Source organism: Giraffa tippelskirchi, chromosome 10 (assembly GCF_054371585.1).
Source record: "Giraffa tippelskirchi isolate mGirTip1 chromosome 10, T2T-mGirTip1v1.2.pri, whole genome shotgun sequence".
In the NCBI taxonomy this organism is placed as follows: domain Eukaryota; kingdom Metazoa; phylum Chordata; class Mammalia; order Artiodactyla; family Giraffidae; genus Giraffa; species Giraffa tippelskirchi.
The window spans coordinates 85290769-85310636 of record NC_137284.1 but is presented as its reverse complement, the minus strand read 5'-3'; positions in this window follow the sequence as shown (position 1 = coordinate 85310636).

The following is a 19868-nucleotide window of genomic DNA, read 5'->3' as shown; positions in this document are numbered from 1 at the left end:
ATTTGAGTTTAAACCAGTTGAATAGAACCATTCAACTTCAGCTTCTTCGGCGTTACTGGTCGGGGCATAGACTTGGATTACTGTGATACTGAATGGTTTGCCTTGGAAACGAACAGAGATCATTCTATCGTTTTTGAATGCATTCCAAGTACTGCCTTTCAGACTCTTTTGTTGACCATGATGGCTACTCCATTTCTTCTAAGGGATTCTTGCCCACAGTAGTAGATATAATGGTCATCTGAGTTAAATTCACCCATTCCAGTCCATCTTAGTTCGCTGATTCCTAGAATGTCGACGTTCACTCTTGCCATTTCCTGTTTGACCACTTCCAATTTGCCTTGATTCATGGACCTAACATTCCCATGGAAAAGAAATGCAAAAAAGCAAAATGGCTGTCTGAGGAGGCCTTACAGATGGCTGGGAAGAGAAGAGAAGCGAAAAGCAAAGGAGAAAAGGAAAGATATTCCCATCTGAATGCAGAGTTCCAAAGAATAGCAAGGAGAGATAAGAAAGCCTTCCTCAGAGATCAGTGCAAAGAAATAGAGGAAAACAACAGGTTGGGAAAGACTAGAGATCTCTTCAAGAAAATTAGAGATACCAAGAGAACATTTCATGCAAAGATAGGCTCGATAAAAGACAGAAATGGTATGGACCTAACAGAAGCAGAAGATATTAAGAAGAGGTGGCAAGAATACACAGAAGAACTGTACAAAAAAGATCTTCATGACCCAGATAATCACGATGGTGTGATCACTCATCTAGAGCCAGACATCCTGGAACGTGAAGTCAAGTGGGCCTTAGAAAGCATCACTATGAACAAAACTAGTGGAGGTGATGGAATTCCAGTTGAGCTATTTCAAATCCTTAAAGGTGATAGTGTGAAAGTGCTGCACTCAATATGCCAGCAAATTTGGAAAACTCGGCAGTGGCCACAGAACGGGAAAAGGTCAGTTTTCGTTCCAATCCCAAAGAAAGGCAATGCCAAACACTGCTCAAACTACCGCACAATTGCACTCATCTCACATGCTAGTAAAGTAATGCTCAAAATTCTCCAAGCCAGGCTTCAGCAATACATGAACCGTGAATTTCCAGATGTTCAAGCTGGTTTTAGAAAAGGCAGAGGAACCAGAGATCAAATTGCCGATATCCGCTGGATCATCGAAAAAACAAGAGAATTCCAGAAAAACATCTATTTCTGTTTATTGAATATGCCAAAGCCTTTGACTGTGTGGATCACATTAAACTGTGGAAAATTCTGAAAGTGATGGGAATACCAGACCATCTGACCTGTCTCTTGACACACCTGTATGGAGGTCAGGAAGCAACAGTTAGAAGTGGACATGGAACAACAGACTGGTTCCAAATAGGAAAAGGAGTCCGTCAAGGCTGTATATTGTCACCCTGTTTATTTAACTTATATGCAGAGTACATCATGAGAAACGCTGGGCTGGAAGAAACACAAGCTGGAATCAAGATTGCCAGGAGAAACATCAATAACCTCAGATATGTGGATGACACCACCCTTATGGCAGAAAGTGAAGAAGAACTAAAGAGCCTCTTGATGAAAGTTAAAGAGGAGAGTGAAAAAGTTTGCTTAAAGCTCAACGTTCAGGAAACTAAGATCATGGCATCTGGTCCTATCACTTCATGGGAAATAGATGGGGAAACAGTGGAAACAGTGTCAGACGTTATTTTTTTGGGCTCCAAAATCACTGCTGATGGTGACTGCAGCCATGAAATTAAAAGACGCTTACTCCTTGGAAGGAAGGTTATGGCCAACCTAGATATCATATTTAAAAGCAGAGACATTACGTTGCCAACAAAAGTCCATCTAGTCAAGGCTATGGTTTTTCCAGTGGTCATGTATGGATGTGAGAGTTGGATGGTGAAGGAAGCTGAGCACCGCAGAATGGATGCTTTTGAACTGTGGTGTTGGAGAAGACTCCTGAGAGTCCCTTGGACTGCAAGGAGATCCAACCAGTCCATCCTAAAGGAGATCAGTCCTGGGTGTTCATTGGAAGGACTGATGTTGAAGCTGAAACTCCAATACTTTGGCCACCTCATGCGAAGGGTTGACTCATTGGAAAAGACCCTAATGCTGGGTAGGATTGGGGGCGGGAGGAGAAGGGGACGACAGAGGATGAGATTGTTGGATGGCATCACCGACTCGGTGGACATGGGTTTGGGTAGACTCTGGGAGTTGGTGATGGACAGAGAGGCCTGGCGTGCTGCAATTCATGGGGTCGCAAAGAGTCAGACACGACTGAGCGACTGAACTGAACTGAACTGTATAGCCCTTGCAGCACCATCTCCCCAGTGACCACTCTCTTTTGCCCTCCAGCTCTCTTTTCCCTTGGCTGGTTTATCTGTGGAAAAGTGAATCTTTCATTTATTTCTTCTATGTGAATATTAAATACTGAAACATACCTCGTAACACCACTAAATCCTAAAACCTTAAATACTGTTGCACTAAAATCATTCTTTCTTTAAATATGTAATATATTCAAAATAAACAAAATTGAAAAACAAAGTTGACACTAAAAATGTGAACAATTTGACCGAAGTGCAGATCTTCAAAGTGGGAAAGGAAGCAAACATGTGAAGAACTTAAAACAATGTCACTGATAATAAAGTGAATAATGGAAATAAACTCAGCAATATCTACAACTGATTCTTTTACAAAGGGAAATGAAAAGAAAAAAAAAACATTATTTTGCAAAGTAAAAATGTTAGAAAACGTTACTTTCTTATCATGAAATTGTGACACACTCTTGACAAATTTTACTCCTGGAAATTTGATTTGAAAAGTATCAGAAAGTCAGGAAAGATATCAAATTTGAGTAAAAACAGTATTCAGCAACTCCTTCATATATCAAGTTAATTTCCAAAATAAGCGTAGGCTACAAAGGAATATATCAAATTTTATCCTCAATTTCCCTTCAAAGACTAGAAAGAAAATCTTGTAGAAGGTGACGTGAAAAAGTAGCTATGAAACCACAGAGATTATCAGCGTGACTCTTTTCGGTTTCCTGAACCACACTTTTCTCATCTGAAAAATATGGAAACTAATAGATGTCTTGCAGAGTTGTGCTGAGTTTCACAAATAGCATGTGTAAAATGCCTGGTGCAGAAGAGGAGTTTAATAAATGATAGCCAGTGCTACTGATGTGATTAGAGGACATAGGTCCGGCAAAGCACAGGAGAAACTTCAGACAGAGGACAGGACTAGAAAACGCCATAGTTTTGCTAGATTTGGCTCTATTAAATATCATCTTGGCAAGAGCAAATAATTTGTACACTGCAGGATTTTTTATGCAGGTGCAAATGCATGATTTATGCCCTTGTAAGTAAATCTGGCTTTACACATGGCTGACTATATATATAAAATTGGGCTTTTTTTCCAGAGAATTGTGTTCATAGTATTTCTGTATAAAAGAAAGTGGAATTATTGTGAACTCAAAACAATAGGAATTGTGGAAATGATGTCAGGAAAAGACTGAAATACTTGCATATAACTCTTTTAATGCCATTATACCCAAGCCCATGTTCATGGTTCATGTTTTAGAAAATAATATCTAAAAGAAGTTCAAAATTAAACCATAGGCAGTGTGCTATCCATAAAGATCTATATGGAGGGGATTGCTAAACAAGAGGTAAATTTTCAGTTATTCACTTGCTATTTGTGGGGCCATAGATAAAACACTGAACACATTGTTTTATTAACAATAATGCAGGTCAGTGTCTCACTGGCTTTTTATCATCTTATTTTGTTTATTTAATTGTTTTTTTTGTTTAATCATCAAATCCTTACTTCAAAAGATATCTTACTCATATGCCTCCTATCTAAGAAAAATAAAACTCCATCTTCTCTGATTGAAGTGGAGATGGTACCTTGGCATTCTTCCAGCTTCACACATAACCTACATACTCTCATCCTAACTATCTTACCATCTTAATGTACCATGGAATCCAGTTTGAAACAATCTTTTCAGGAATTTTTTCATAGATTTTTTTTAAAAAGTCTGGTACAATGAATCCTTAACAATGACTACACTTTTAAGTAATCTTTTCCGTTTATTTAGAAAAATATTTGATGTGAGTCATCCATAGGTATCCTGAAAAGACACATGGTATGAAATAACAGTGGATTTTGAGCAAAAAAAATTTGGATTGGTTCTGTTTGCCTCCATTTTCAGCATGGGTGACCTTGGCAAAATCTAACTACTCTGAGCCTCTGTGCTCTCAAATATCTAATGTGCATGATGATCTCTACTTATCTCAAAGGACTGTTGTGTGCTTCCAAAAAGACACATATATAAAAGTGCTTGTAATATTTATAGCATTCACATTATGTATGATGAACTAATTTCCAGATTCAGGTTATGAATTTTTGATCAGTATTAAAATTGGTTGCTGATTTACTTCTCACTGTAGCTCTTCAAAAATAACTACATTTCTCATGAAAATGCAAATTTGTACAGGCATCATTAAATATTATGGCATTTTTACACTTGTAATAATAAATACATAGTTATACTTAAATTACTAATAGAATTCAACATATGAAACACACAAGAATCTTTTACTCCAAAGGAAGTAAACACTCAAATATGAAAAATAAATCTGAACTGGAGGGCCTGTTACTTTTAGTGGCATTGATATGCCACTTAGAGTTCATGGGAACTCAGTTACTTATCATATGCACACATGCTCAGTTGCTCAGTTGTGTCTGACTCTGTGACTCCAGGGACTGTAGCTGGCCATACTCCTCTGTCCATGGGATTCTCCAGGCAAAAATACTGGAGTGGGTTGCCATTTTCTCCTCCAGGATATCTTCTCAACCCAGATTCAACCTGCATCTCCTGCATTGGCAGGCAGGTTCTTTACCCCTCAGCTTTTCATATACAAGGTCAGAAATGCCAAAATGACAAGGAAGCATTCAACTTTTTGACTTTCCAAAAAGTGAGGTTGAAACCAAAGCCAATTAGCAGAAGTAGGCCAATAAAAAGCTGAAGGGAAACTTTGGTACATCTCTCAGTTAAGTTTAGTCACTCAGTCGTGTCCAACTCTTTCTGACCCCATGGACTACAGCATGCCAGGCTTCCCTGTCCATCACCAACTTCTGGAACCTGCTCAAAGTCATGTCTATCGAGTCGGTGATGCCATCCAACCATCTCATCCTCTGTGGTCCCCTTCTCCTCCCGCCTTTAATCTTTCCCAGCATCAGGGTCTTTTCAAATGAGTCAGTTCTTAACATCAGGTGGCCAAAGTATTGGAGTTTCAGCTTCAACATCAGTCCTACCAATGAATATTCAGGACTGATTTCCTTTAGGATGGACTCGTTTGATATCCTTGCAGTCCAAGGGACTCTCAAGAGTCTTCTCCAACACCACAATTCAAAAGCATCAATTCTTTGGTGCTCAGCTTTCTTTATAGTCCAACTCTCACACCCATACATGACTACTGGATAAATCATAGCTTTGACTAGACAGACTTTTGTTGGCAAAGTAATGTCTCTGCTTTTTAATATGCTGTCTAGGTTGGTCATAGCTTTTCTTCCAAGGAGCAAGTGTCTTTTAATTTCATGGTTGCAGTCGCAATCTGCAGTGATTTTGGAGCCCAATAAAATAAAGTCTATCACTGTTTACATTGTTTCCCCATCTATTTGCCATGAAGTGATGAGACCAGATGCCATGATTTTACTTTTTTGAATGTTGATTTTTTGACAGCTTCTTCACTCTCCTCTTTCACTTTCATCAAGGGGGTCTTTAGATCCATATCACTTTCTGCCATAAGGATGATGTCATCTGCATATCTTAGATTATTGATATTTCTCCTGGCAATCTGATTCCAGCTTGTGCTTCATCCAGCCCGGCATTTCGATAATGTACTCTGCATATAAGTTAAATAAGCAGAGTGACAACATACAATCTTGACGTTGCTTCTTGACCTGCATACAGATCAGGAGACAGGTCAGGTGGTCTGGTATTCTCCTGTCTTTAAGAATTTTCCACAGTTTGTTGTGATCTACATAGTCAAAGGCTTTGCCATAATCGGTAAAGCAGAAGTAGATTTTTTTCTGGAACTCTCTGGCTTTTTCGATGATCCAACAGATGTTGGCAATTTGATCTCTGGTTCCTTTGCCTTTTCTAGATCCAGGTTGAACATCTGGAAGTTCACAGTTCATGTACTTTTGAAGCCTGGCTTGGAGAACTTTGAGCACTACTTTGCTAACGTAGATGAGATGAGGGCAATTGTGCGGTAGTTTGAGCATTCTTTGGCATTGCCTTTCTTTGGGATTGGAATGAAAACTGACTTTTTCCAGTCCTGTGCCCTATGTTGAGTTTTCCCAATTTGCTGGTATATTGAGTGCAGCACTTTCACAGCATCATCTTTTAAGATTTGAAATAGCTCAACTGGAATTCCATCACCTCCGCTAGATTTGTTCACAATGATGCTTTCTAAGGCCCACTTGACTTTGCATTCCAGGATGTGTGGCTCTAGGTGAGTGATCACACCACCATGATTATCTGGGACGTGAAGATCTTTTTTTGTATAGTTCTTCTGTGTATTCTTGCCACCTCTCCTTAATATCTTCTGCTTCTGTTAGGTCCATACTATTTCTGTTCTTTATTGTGCCCATCTTTGCATGAAAATCTCCTTGGTATCTCTAATTTTCTTGAAGAGATCTCTAGTCTTTCCCATTTTATTGTTTTCCTCTATTTCTTTGCATTGATCACTGAAGAAGGCTTTCTTATCTCTCCTTGCTGTATCTCTAAATGTATTTAAACATCTCCTTGGTTCATCTCTAAATATATTTAAACTTCGTGAGTTCTTTCTTGTCTCCCCTTTTTTTTTTCTTTATTATGTCTTACTGTTGGTTTGTGGAACTGATTATCATTTCAAATCTCTCTGAGGGTAGCCCATAAAGATTTATTCAAGTTGTTTCTGTGTTTTAAACAAGAATGGCCTGTTTCATGGATATGCAGTTGTGCATATCACAGAGCCCTGTCCTTAGAAGATGTCTCTTGGCTTCATGCTCTGCTATAGCCATCTTGGCATCTTTAATAATTTTTGAACAAAGGGCCCCCAATTTTTTTTTCACTGGGCCCTGCAAATTATATGACTGTGTTCCTGATCCTAAGTCTGCTCTTCCTTCTTTGGTCAGTTTTATTCTCATTGTTTGCCTTGTCCTGCTTCTTTTCTATGACTCTTCAAACCTCTTTGGTTGCCTGTCCAGTGTCTTTAAGATGAAAAGATTAAAAGTGCTCTTGGTAGTCCTGTGCACACAGACAAGGGCTTTGCTCTGTCTTAAAAGTGCTCAGGTAAGGAGCCGTTCCCTTCTGCAGGGACTTAAAAAGCTTGTCTTGGGACATTCAATTTCTCCATGGAACAAATTTCTAATTAAGTGTAATACTGATAAAATCACCTTTCAAGCTAGAGTCACACCAAGGTACAAATAAAAATAAACCCATCTTTATCTTTCCCACATGTAGCAGAATACATCTATATAAATTATTTTCCCAGAAAAATCCATCTTCTTTGATGACTTTTTATAATTTTATCATCAAACATTTAATGAATGATTCATTTCAAGAGTTAAACAATAGAAAATTTTACAGTTGACTTAATGGAAGAAATGCTGTTTGAGTAGCTAAAGGACACTCTCATTATATGAAGTTGGTTCAGGCATAGAAGATAAGAAGGGAACTTCAAGATAAGATTCTTTAGTGATTATTGTGAACTTGAGAAAATGTTAAGGCCCGTGTGTCCCATACACACATATGTGGGTATTTCATCCTGTATGTTTTTAATTATAGAAAGAGCTGATGCATTAATAAGAGTTAGAAATGTTCAGAAAATCCTATTGATACTGAGAAAAATTAGTAAAATCAAGTTTCATTTTAATTGTCTCACTATCACCTATATCATATTCAAAGTGTTGGTAATTTTAAAATTTGAAAAATACCCCAAAGTACAATTTTTCTAGTAGTAATTTCCAGTCAATAATTTTTGTCAAAATATACTCAAAAAGATAAAAATTCACTGTATCATTTCAATCTGTGTAACAGAAACACAACTTAAACTTGTAGCTAAATAAAATATGATTTTGCATTATTAATGTAATATATAACATACATAGTATGTATAATCTATTATATATTGTATATTATAGTATATTATGTAATGTAGAATATATATGGACATTGTTGTATATAAAAGTCATATTTCCTGGTTTAATTTCTCAGTACACATTTCTATAAATAGATTCTCGAATTTAAAAAATGACTAAATTAAAATGAGAAGTCTTACCATCAAATTGCCTCCTGAGAAATCTGTATTCAGGTCAAGAAGGAACAGTTAGAACTGGACATGGAACAACAGATGGGGTCCAAATTGGGAAAGGAGTATGTCAAGGCTGTATATTGTCACCCTGCTTATTTAACTTATATGCAAAGTACATCATGTGAAATCCCGGGCTGGATGAAGCACAAGCTGGAATCAAGATTGCCAGGAGAAATATCAATAACCTCAGATGCACAGATGACACCACCCTTATGGCAGAAGTGAAGAGGACCTAATGAGCCACTTGATGAAAGTGAAAGAGGAGAGTGAAAAGCTGGCTTAAAACTCAACATTCAAAAAACTAAAACCATGGCATCCAGTCCCATCACTTCATGGCAGATAGATGGGAAACAATGGAAACAGTGACAGACTTTATTGTCTTGGGCTCCAAAAGCACTGCAGATTGTGACTGCAGCCATGAAATTAAAAGATGCTTGCTTCTTGGAAGAAAAGCTATGAAAAACCTAGACAATATATTAAAAAGCAGAGACACTGGAAAAGGAAATGGCAACCCACTCCATTATTCTTGTCTGGAAAAGTCTGTGCACAGAGGAGCCTGGCAGACAGCAGTTCATGGGGTTACATGACTGAGCATGCATGCATAAGGAGGATGGAGGGATGTGGGTTGGTAGCAATAAGCTGGTAGAACTAAAAAAATAAAAACAGAGACATTACTTTGCCAACAAAGGTCCATCTAGTCAAAGCTATGGTTTTTCCAGTAGTCATGTATGGATGTGAGAGTTGGACTATAAAGAAAGCTGAGCACTGAAGAATGATGCTTTTGAATTGTGGTGTTGGAGAAGACTCTTGAGAGTCCCTTGGACTGCAAGGAGATCCAACCAGTCCATCCTAAAGGAAATCAGTCCTGAATATTCATTGGAATGACTGATGTTGAAGCTGAAACTCCAATACTTTGGCCACCTGATGTTAAGAACTGACTCATTTGAAAAGACCCTGATGCTGGGAAAGATTGAGGGCAGGAGGTGAAGGGGACGACAGAGGATGAGATGGTTGGATGGCATCACCAACTCGATAGACATGAGTTTGAGCAGGCTCTGAGAGTTGGTGATGGACAGGGAAGCCTGGCATGCTACAGTCCATGGGGTCACAAAGAGTCAAACATGACTGAGTGACTGAAATGAACTGAACCATAAAACTATTGTCACTAGAATGACTTTATTGGAGAAGGCAATGGCAACCCACTCCAGTACTCTTGCCTGGAGAATCCCAGGGGCGGGGGATCCTGGTGGGCTGCTGTCTATGGGGTTGCACAGAGTCGGACACGACTGAAGCGACTTAGCCGCAGCAGCAGAATGACTTTATTATACAATTAATGCCCCAAATCATTTATAGACTTGTGGGCAGTACATATGTCTGTATGAGTCTGATGAGTCTGTGTTCATGTGTGTTTGTGTGTGTGTGTATTTCTACCCTGAAATAAGGAGACAAAGAAGTTTCAAAATTATCAAATCCTCCATGGATATGAATGTTGGCAATGTTAAAAAATCGATCTTTTTTATGAAACTAAGAATACAGAGCAGTGACTGAGTTTGGGAAAAGTAGAAGGATATCTTTCTTCAATTTCTTATCCTTGCCACTCCAATAATTTGATTGTCATTGTTTTGGAGAAAAATAAAAGATATGTTTAAGATTTGGTGATATAAAATTTCAATTAATAGGTTTCTCTGGCTCTAATTCTGAGATAGAAATCCCACAGCCATTACACAGAGTCTGCCTGTTTTATTGTGAAGAAGAGTGTTTTAAAAAATGACACCTCCTACTGTTTTCATCTAGGGAATGGGACGGGTAGAGGATTTGGGCATCAGTGACAAGGAACTTTTTCTTTGAAAGTAGGGAATATGTGAATTTTTATTAAATTATTGGCAATGTATTTATTAATGGTTTTGCTTTTCAAAATACGCAAGTAGCAAAAACAATGAAATTACCCTATTTAGATTAGAAAGATATATTTTCAGAGAAAGCGATTTTAAACTTTATAACATAAAAAAATTATTTTTCTAAAATAATACTGACCTTCATCTAAAGCCTCATTTACATAGCCTTATTTTTGGTATGAACTTGACACTACAGAATTTTAAAAATAATATATTTAGCATATATTTTTAGAATACATTTGAGTACACACATTATTTTCAAAGATCTCTGATTTTATATTTATTTTTATGAGAAGCAGCTGTATGGAAGCACTTTCTGCATCTGTTTTAAAGTAGCTATTGATGGTGTCCATAGGGATTAATAGCATGAATCCAGAAGTAGGATTTGAATCGTAATACCATCCCTTATTATCTGAGTGTCTTTGGCAACTTATTTATTAAAATTACAGTCATCAATTAGTGTCCCATCTTCAGAGGGAGATTGTGAGGATGAACAAATGTAAAGCACCTCAAACAGTGCCAGACAGATAACAGGCCCTTACGGAGAGTCAGGTTAGCTACTATTGCTGTTGTTCTTGCCACTGCCACGCATGATGAACAGTGATACATTTGGATTGATTGCCTAGTAATCCATTTCCCCTTGTTAAAGACAATACTGATCTTCTGTTGGGGAATTTCCACTCCCACACTTTGTGTGGCTTGAGAAGATTGTAAATTCAGCACCTTCTTTCCCACTAGGGAAGCCAGTGTGGTCCCTGAATGCTCCTTACCTCAGAGCCTTCTTCGCTGTTTCCATACAGCAGTTGCAAGTGATTGTATGTCACCAAACTCAGCCAGCCACTCCCTTATGGGACTTTATCCTGAGCTCCTTACCCATATGAAGACATTAAAAAAATATCCAATATGCTTTTTTGCTTTTGTGGGTGCAGCCTTATATATCCCCTTCCCTAAAGGCGATAGGTTTACTCCCTCCCACTTCTTCCTTCTGCACTCTTGCCAGGGGGTAGGGGTGAGGAAGAACAAGACTAAGATTCCCATTTAAAGTGTTTCATTTTCTCCTGAAAACTTCTGTCTCTGGGAGCAATGACCTGTAGTCTTATCAGATTATTAAATTTCACTCTCATTTCAGTGCAGTATTCCCTCTCCCCTCAGAATAATTTGCTTAACCATATTTATCTTGACCTGACAGGGCTATTAGCTACTGGCATAATGGGATGGGGTGGAGGTTGACAATGATGGCACAAGACGGAAAGCAGTTACAGAGTTCAAGTGACTGCCACAATTAAATGCCTGTTATAAAGGCAAACGTAATGGAAAAGTTGGACTCATTCATTAGAGTGATAGTACCTGGGAGAAACTGTCAAATACTTTCTACTGTTGAGACAGGAGTCACCTTGTTATAGTAATAGACTCGGGGAGAGAAGGAAAGTGGGGCTTACTGAACTGTTATTGCCGGAGAGTGGCTGTCAGATCATTCCAGCTGTTGAGACTCTTAAAAGTTTGCTTCCTCTTGGGTCCAAGTCTAGTTTTTTCTACTGTCCCTTTGAGTCTGCAAGCTGCATCATATCTTTTAGTGAATTCCTCAAGTTACCCAGAGGTGGTTTCTGCTGTTTGCAGCTGAAGACTAACTGAGTCAGTGATGTAGAGTGTCACTTATGAGATAAACTCCTGAAAATTAATGGTAGGAGAAAATTTGCTTTCCTGGCATTCTATCTCATGCTTCCCATGAGATAATTTATTCTATTCCTCTTTTTGCCTAACCACTAGGAACTTTAGGACCAGAAATAGTTCATGACTATAGTGGTTATCTTTAAGCTAGGATTTTGGGGAAAATAATAATGCATTTTGTCTGCTATTAGTACTTCTTTACCTTACTTTAAAAAATTTTTTTTTAACTTACTTTAAATTTCAAGAAAGGTTTGCCTTGCATTCCAAGTTGCTCCCTTTATCTTTAAAAAATAAATCAAAAATAGAGATGGTACTTATCTTTTATTTCAGACTCTAAAGCATTTTCATCTACTCTGCTGCTCTCCTATACATAGCCCGAAAGAATCAAATGTGAAGACATAAATTTTTATTCAACGTAATAAATTAGTCTCTAAGTTTATTTTATCAGATTTCCTTTAAATCTGAAATTTGCTTAAGCTATAGTTATGAAACTTTAGCATCAGTAGGACAGATTATCATCAAAATTTGAAAGATTCTTTTTTCCTCTGATATTTAATGTCATTGGATCCTGTTCTTTATATTTAAACTCCTCAGTGACACTCACTAATGATTAATGACCCACTGGCTCGTGCTGCCTTATAACATGAAAGTCACCGAAATGCCTTTTCCTCAGAGAGCAATTATTCTATGGAACAATATCCCCTACCTGGTGCACCAAAGTCCCAAAGGCTGGCTGTTAAACTTGCAGTTGTAATTCGTGAAAAAGTCCAGAAAGCCAAGTTTTAAACTGCCAGGGATTTTATGCACAGCTTCATTTTACTAGAAAAATTTGTTTCTTTTCTGCCTTTTCTTGCAAAGATTTTGAATAAGTGGCAAGAGTGGCAAAGACTTGGTTGAAATTTTTACTATTTAAGTCCAAGAATGCCTAGCCAGGAGCTATGTATCTTCCAGCTTTTTGATTCATGACAATATACTGCTGACATGAAAAAAATGCAGAAATTCAGGCCATGTGTATGTGTTCAGATGCTCGTCCATTTTGATATTTCAATAGAGAAAGACAGTTAGAAAGAGGATGCATCTCAGACATTACAGTTACATTTTGAAATAGTGAAGAATGTCAATATGTAATTCTGCTTGTAAATCTCTGGTCCATGAAATAAACAATGCATCTTATTCTGATACTTCACTTGTCAGCAGAACATTCAGAGTAGCTGCCTCAGGATAAGTATAAAAATAAAGTCAAAATGGTTAGACTTGTAAAATCTAAAGAAGTCACTCACCTCTTTGAGATATTTGATACTGAGGGATACCTTGCCAGCTTTTCCTACCTGCTTATAAAAAATAATAATGTATGTTTAGTGAATTAGCCAATTAGTAAAATATCACTTTTATGTGACTTGAATTGTTTTGGTGCTATGAAAATTGCAATTGACATTAGTTCTACACAATAAGTATGTATAGTCTCTTCGGTAAAATAAACACACCATATCCATTAGAGCACAATGAAGGACCAAAGCAAATGATACTGATGAGAATCATGTGAATTCAGAAAATGGAAACATCATTATGAACTTCCTTGATCATAGAAGATGGGGGACAATGATTTTGAGGTGGCCCTCCAAGTGTGGTTACAGTTTTAATAAAAGAGAGATAAGAAGGAAGAAAGATAAAGTCTTCAAGCTAAAGTTTTGAAGGAGAAAGAAGGTGACTTTGTGCAGGAGACTGTATGGAAAATGGCTTCCCTTGAGCTGAGAGTAAAGGTTAAGACTCTCCTAGAAAATAAACTTAGATTAGAAAGGTCCCAAATCCCAGAAGAAGTGATTGGAGTAGCTAGTGGCTGTGCATATTGGCGGGCCACTGATCTGAGGCCAGAGTGGCAGATGATGGAGTGTAGGCAAGGGAGTCATCCTGAAGGCTCTTTCAGTAATTTAAGCCTGAGGTGATGAAAACCCCTAGTAGTGAGGTAGCTGAGGGAATCCAGCAGGGGAGGCAAAGATGAAGGTATGATAACTCTTGGGGACAGATTGTAATTAGATGATGAAGGAGCAGAATGAGTAAAAGATGTCTCCAAAATTTCTAGTCTCATTCAGATGACTAGAAGAATAATAGTACCTTTGAGAGATATGATGCAGTTAGGACTTGATAAACTTAATGTAGTGGCAAACAGTTCAGTGGTAATACCCTGAAAGTGGTTGGAAATATGACTCAGGAGAACTGCTGAAAGTTCCGATATATATCTCTTGAGATAAAAGTGTTTATATATCTCTTGAGATATAACTGTTTCTATAACGCTCAGATGCATACCATAGAAATTAGTAAACAGGAAATTGGGAAACAAATTAATTTCCATTTTGGTATAAGTAAAAACAAAATGCTATATTAGGGAATCCCATTTATTCAAAATTACTAACTCTTGACACCACATAAGTGCTGCAGCCACTTTGTGTATCAGTCTCCTTATCTGGATGTTGGAGATAATAACCTTGCCCTTTCCACAAACATATATGAAAAGGACATATATAATTTTTTTAATCTAAAAATAGTTTATATTTACTTTTTAAAAAAATCCCTGGTTAGTCAATTGCTATGCTGTGCTGTGTTCAGTCGTGCCTGACTCTTTGCAATCCCATTGACTGTAGCCCACCGGGCTCCTAGATCCATGGAATATTCCAAGCAAGAATATTGGAGTGGATTGCCCTTTCCTACTCCAAGGGATCTTCCAACCCATGGGTCAATCCCATGTCTCTTGCCTCTGGTTAACAGTTAGCCAATAAGTAAAAAAATTCCTGCGTGTGTTTTGTTTTTTTTTTTCACGCGCGTGTGTGTATATTTGATTTTGTTCTTATATCTTAGTGATAAAGATATTTGCATAAGATATAAAATATATATGGCAATTAATTTCTGACTACTACACACATCTGTGTTGGTTACTTACTGATAGCTACCTCAACAGCCAAGAGGCTTACCCTATGTGTTATTATAAAGGGTAACACTTACCTTACCCATTGATGGGGAACATGACCCGACTGATGTCTAACAAGTCTACTGCAACCCACCACAACTGTCTAACACCATTTCTTTCTGCTTATCTCTTTCTAGAAGCCCATGGGAGCAGAGGGACATGGCTGCCCTGACAGTTGAGTGAGGAGAAGGGAAGCCTGAGGAGAGTGCCCTGTGCCCCAGATGTTGTCAGGTTGTTAGTAACCAGAGTATTCTACAGCACTCCTGCTGCAGCAGAGAGGAAGTGAAAAGGAAAGAGGACAAAAAAGAAGCCAAGAGTGAAGTTGAGAAGGAGAGCATAACATGGGACAAGAAGAAAACAGAGTAATTTTTAATCATCAGCAAATGTTCTAGTGAAACGAAGTGAAAGTCACTAAGTGGTGCCCAACTCTTTGAACCCCTTGAACTGTAGCCCACCAGGTTTCTCTGTCCATGGAGTTCTCCAAGCAGGAATACTGGAGTGGGTTGCCATTTCCTTCTCCAAAATGTTCTAGAGCCCCTCTTGAATGCTTCACTCCTATTTTTCGGTCCCTAACTTCTGATAGGGAAGGTTGTATATTGTCACCCTGCTTACTTAACTTATATGCAGAGTACATCATGCAAAATGCTGTGCTAGATGAAGCACAAGCTGGAATCGAGATTGCTGGGAGAAATATCAATAACCTCAGATATGCAGATGACACCACACTTATGGCAGAAAGTGAAGAACTAAAGAGCCTCTTGAAAGTGAAAGAGGAAAGTGAAAAAGTTGGCTTGAAACTCAACATTCAGAAAACTAAGATCATGGCATCCGGTCCCATCACTTCATGGCAAATAGATTGGGAAACAGTGGAAAGAGTGAGAGGCTTTATTTTCTTGGGCTCCAAAATCACTGCAGATGATGACTGCAGCCATGACATTAAAAGACGCTTGATCCTTGGAAGAAAAGTTATGACCAACCTAGACAGCATATTAAAAAGCAGAGACATTACTTTGCCAACAAAGGTCTGTCTAGTCAAAGCTACGGTTTTTCCAGTAGTCATGTATGGATGTGAGAGTTGGACTGTGAAGAAAGCTGACCACCGAAGAATTGATGCTTTTGAACTCTGGTGTTGGAGAAGACTCTTGAGAGTCCCTTGGACTGCAAGGAGATCCAACCAGTCCATCCTAAAGGAAATCAGTCCTGAATATTCATTGGAAGGACTGATGCTGAAGCTGAAACTCCAATACTTTGGCCACCTGATGTGAAGAACTGACTCATCTGAAAAGACCCTGATGCTGGGAAAGATTGAAGGCAGGAGGAGAAGGGGACCACAGAGGATGAGATGGTTGGATAGCATCACCGACTCAATGGACGTGAGTTTGAGTAAACTCCGGGAGTTGGCGATGGACAGGGAGGACTGGCGTGCTGCAGTCCATCGGGTCGCAAAGAGTTGGACATGACTGAGCGACTGAACTGAACTGACTGAACTTCTGATACTTGCATTCTGCTGTGTCTCCTCCAGCCTCTAACTGGAGTCCTTTCCAGAATCTCCAGGTGCAGAGTCCTGCAGACAGTGCCACTGACCTACAGTTGGGGTAAGCATTGTTTATCACCATCTCTCAACATCTAACAGGACATAAAAGTGATAGAACAGTAAGAAATGAGACAGTTTTCTGCCTTTACACTGTTGTACCATCACAATGGTGACCTTCTTGACCTCAAAAGGCACTATTATAAAAAGAAGTTGATGTCACTGAAGGTAAAGATTTTATATTCCTTCTCCTTTCCTTTCACTATACACAATACATTTTCAAAGATTTCTTAACATTTAAGCCTTAGGAACTCTATTTTCCATTGTTCTGTTCATAATGTGTTTGTTATATTTTTTTAATCTCTAAGTGAGATTCAGTCATTGGTATTTTCTGATTTCTTTATTTTTTAATGAAATATTTGAGAACTTCTCTACACTTTTGTATGAAAAAAAGCACTGAACTAAAATCTTTATTTGTTTATTTAAATTTTTGGTCACACCAAACCGCTCAAAGAATCTTATTTTCCTGCCAAAGGATCAAACCCACTCTTATGGCAATGATAGTACTGAGTCCTAACCATTGGACCACCAGGGAATTCCCTGAACCATTTTTTTTTAATCTTATCCCAATTCTGCCTCAGGGGCCTTGGGCAAATCACAGTGATTTCAGTCTTGTTAAATGTATGTCATCTCTGAAATTTAGTTCCCTGAATGTAAACTTGAGATGATAATATTCATCTCACTGGGCTCTTGTGACCTTTAAAGTAAGTAATACAGTTAGAACATTTGTTAACTATTAGTATCTGGTGATAGCTTTGAAGTTCTATTTTTTATTACTTTTTAATGAGAGAATCACAAATGTTTTTCAATATGGGATGACATCAGTAATAGATTGCATAATGAAATTTTAAAAAAAAGTTGTATAACGAATTAAACATTTTTGAATTATATTTAATTCAAAACTCTTGATTTTATGAAGATTTAAATAACTTTTTCAAACAGAGAAAAAGGTTGCATTTTAAGACAAAGGAAAGTTGGATAAAAATAGTATTAATAGATGTTTAGAACTTCAAACAAGTAGACAGACATCTGTGTGCTGTTGGACGATCAAGCAGTCCCGACCTACTGACAGTTTGCCACTGGCAGAATTTTGCTTTCCCAATTGCCACCTACACTGTGTCTAAATAACATTTTAGGCTCATTATCAAGGCAGTGTCAGGAAAACAGGTACAGAGGGAATCATCCAGGTGCCTACTTTCACAGATAGAAAACAAGCACTGACGATGCTCATATTGCTATTGCAAATAAATTTGTGAATATATATTTTAATTTAGCTTTAGTTTTTATTGATAATTAGAATCATGAATGTTAAATAAAAAATTTAACTTTAACAAAAAATAACCTAATATTAGAAATAGCTTTAAAGATTTATAACTTGCATATTACAAACACATCTCTTTTCTTTCACTATATATTAATCCATTTGGGCCCTAAGGTTATTTTGTGCAAGTGAAATATAAATTGCATCTGTATTCAATTATAATTTAAGTAAATACTTTAAAAATAGAGCAATATAATATGTGTATATTTTCCATTTTAAGAAAAATTTCCTCAATTGATAACCCTATGAACTTCCTACAGGCATTTCCACATTTAATCAATGAAATGTACAACAGTATGTTTATTCATCTGAAAATCAGTGATATTTTTCTCCATTCACTCACATTCTGAGGGAAACTCTCGTGTTTTGTGTTGTGATTCCTATCATAAAGATACTGTACAAATCATTCACAAGAATTCTGCTATATTCCCTGGCACCAGCAACCTTCAACGGTAAAGATTCGGTTTCCTTTATTCCAAAGTTTGGCGTGTAGAATTCTTTTCATAAAATATTTTTTAGTTTCAGAGGCTTGGTCTTTACCATACCCAGAGATAATATCAAATGTAACTAAACACTGAAATAAGACAGAGTTAGTCAAATATCAGCTCAGCTTCCAGGACAAGTCATTTCATTTCCCTTTGCCTTTTCTATGAAATAGGGCTAATCAGGCCTTTCTTTCTAGGCTATTAGGAACAATCAGAGGCAACCCTTACAGAGACAATATAAAACCTAGTAAAACTGTTAAGCACCCCCACCATGCTTGGCACTGTTCTGGGAACAGAGGTTAAAGGCATGAGCTTGTGTACATGCAGCACACACATACACACACTCATTCCACTCTCCTTCTTGGGGCTGAAAGATGCAATGGCACCTTTTCAACCTGTTCTGAAAAGCCTCTGTTTATTGTCTTTAAAAAACCCACAGTTTATAAATACAAGCTGGGTGCATACTAACACGAATTGCAATAGAGATGAGTCCATATTCTCCTTGGATCTCGAGTGTGTTACTCTACTACTCACCACTCAAGAGAATGCAGTGGGGACAAGGTTTACTGTCTACCCTGGACTGCACAGCTGCAAAGAGGCATCGTCTCAGCCTCCTATCAGCTGGTTTATAACAATCTCCACTCAGGTCTCACTTAGGAGAGCTCAAATCCAAGGGAAAGTCATTCTGTTTGAGACAGTTCCCAAGACATTAAACTGAGCATTAGAGCAAGTTTTAAAGGGAAACGAAATCTTAGAAGCCCAGCTTGAATGCCTCTTTGCTGTGCTGCTTTGAGGTTATTGGCAGCCTGCTGCGAGACACCTTACATGCTCATGAAAAAAACTTTCTTAGATTTTTTTAAAAAGTTTCATCTATAACTTGATCCCTTCAGTCATAAGCACCAAGTGGGGGAAGTGAAGTTACGTATGTGGTCACACCAGAAATACCAAGGTTAATTTAGGGAACTTAGCAAGAGTTTGTGACACAAATATATTTATAGTGGAATAATCTTTACATCTTGATACTTTCCAGAGTTGGCATCATCATGCTTAAAAGAGTTTGGTTTTAACTAAACATTAGAGCAATGGCCCTTTACAGATGAAAACAGAAGTGATGCTATCTTCAGAAGAAACCTTAGTTTATTAGAGATCTGGAATGAAGTGGTCAGTGAAAGACTCTGAACTCCCCACCAGTCTACACAGTCATGTGGTCCACTAGAGTCTTGTGCTGACAACATGGGGATTGCTTGCTGAGGCAGCAGTATTATTTTTAAGCATTATTTAATGGTCTTGAGTTCATTGGTTTTTTTTTTTTTTTTTTTTAAAAAAAGCAAATGAGAGAAAAATTCCTCTTTTTTTTCCTAAGTAAGGCAATACATACATGGAGGCTCTGACCGAATCACCAAGACCTGATGCAGCAAAATTAACCATGTGAAATAAAGTTCCACTTCTCAGCGGACTGCTTGGCACCACACAAAGGCTACTTTAGAGACAAAGAGAAGGCAGCAAATTCTGTAATATCCATCCAAGAGTCTTCATTTCTGAAATTCCTGTACTACAATACTTTGTGAAGAAAACCAGACACTGAATGAATAGGTCAACC